Source organism: Citrus clementina, unplaced genomic scaffold (genome assembly GCF_000493195.1).
Source record: "Citrus clementina cultivar Clemenules unplaced genomic scaffold, Citrus_clementina_v1.0 scaffold_2, whole genome shotgun sequence".
In the NCBI taxonomy this organism is placed as follows: Eukaryota; Viridiplantae; Streptophyta; class Magnoliopsida; order Sapindales; family Rutaceae; genus Citrus; species Citrus x clementina.
The window spans coordinates 14,464,819-14,466,450 of record NW_006262688.1 but is presented as its reverse complement, the minus strand read 5'-3'; positions in this window follow the sequence as shown (position 1 = coordinate 14,466,450).

Genomic DNA, 1,632 nt, shown 5'->3' with positions numbered 1-1,632 from the left:
CATGTTTAATTATGCAACCTTTTATTTAGTGTCTTTTGGCTTCTTCAAACTATATAAATATTAAGTATTTAAGATTTGTTATGTTTGGATTTTTTTTATTATTTAACCAACATTCTCTTTAGAAATGTAGTTCTTGTGTTTTTATTTTTTGACTTATTTAATTTTTTTGTATTGTGTGCTTCATGGAGTATTCTTTTCTTCATGAGTTAAACAATGATAAAGATAGTTTGATGATAAAGGTTAGGCTTTGTAAAATGTGGGAGTCTGTTAATACCAATAAGAATGGAGAGTTGATTAGTGTGAACATAATTTTTATTGATGAAAAGGTTGTGTACACTTAACTATACAGATTAATATATATTTTTAAAGTTAACAAAAAAATAATTAACTTTCATAAATAACATTAGTCTTATAAGGCCGCGTCATCTTTAAAAAAAAATCAATTCATATTTTTTATCAGTTTTATCAAATGTAAAGTAATAAATAGAGAAATTAAACTCAATACCATTAGTTCAATACTTTTATTTTATACGTACAAAATTTAATTTAATTTTTATTAATTATTTTAAGATAAAAATAAGAGTACAATATAATATTATCATATTATATGATATTAAAAGTGCATTATAATTGTTGGAACAAGAAATGTGGAATGTCAAAAATTGAAAATCAGATTTTAGTCAAATAAGCAAGACAACATGAGAGCACAACTACAAGAGAACATAGTAACTGGAAGCTTGGATAAGTCAAATATGCATAACTGCAGGAAAGCACAATAGTAAGAGAACTTAGTAGCTAGAAGCTTAAATAAGTCAAATAAGCACGACTATAAGAGAGTACAGCTACAGGAGAGCTCAGTAGTTGAAGTTTGAATAAGTTTAATAAGTACAACTGTAGAAGAGTACAGCTACAAGAGAGTACAATAGTAGGAGAACTCAATAGTGAAAAAATTAAATAAGTCAAATAAGCACGATGGCAGAAGAGCATAGCTTTAGGAGATAAGTTTAATTAAATAACCACATATGTTGAATCCAGTATTCAGGGTCCAGTAGTTGGAAACTTTATTTAGACCAGCAAAATTTTTTATTCATGATTATTAAAATAGAAGAATCTAGAAGCTCTAAAAGCTCAATGTAAATTTGAGAAGAGGATAAGTGTTGAAGATAAATGTTGACATCAAATAAAACTCTAACTAAGTGATAAAGATTATCAAAATGAGGAGTCATTAAAGATTTGGGTTATCTAAATTATTTGATAAATAGAGAGTTCTTGACTCATAAAAGGGGTACAAGCAAATACTTAAATAGAAAAAATTTTAAAAAAACTCAATTGTAGTCATTATACAATAGTGAAATTGTTATTTCTTTATCTATGACGTAAGCTAAGTGCTAAACACATAAATTCTTTGTGTCTTATTTATTATAGGGATATTATCATTCGTATACCCTATAGATGCTATATTATCAAAAATACTACAATATTTTGAGGGTGTATCAATCGTCCACCCTAAATTGACAAAAGTTATCTGCCGACCAAACCGTTAGCTGCCGTTTGTAAGTTAACGGAATTATAGCGAATTGACGAATTTACCCTTAAAAATTATCACTTGTATACCCTTAAATTCTTTTATTA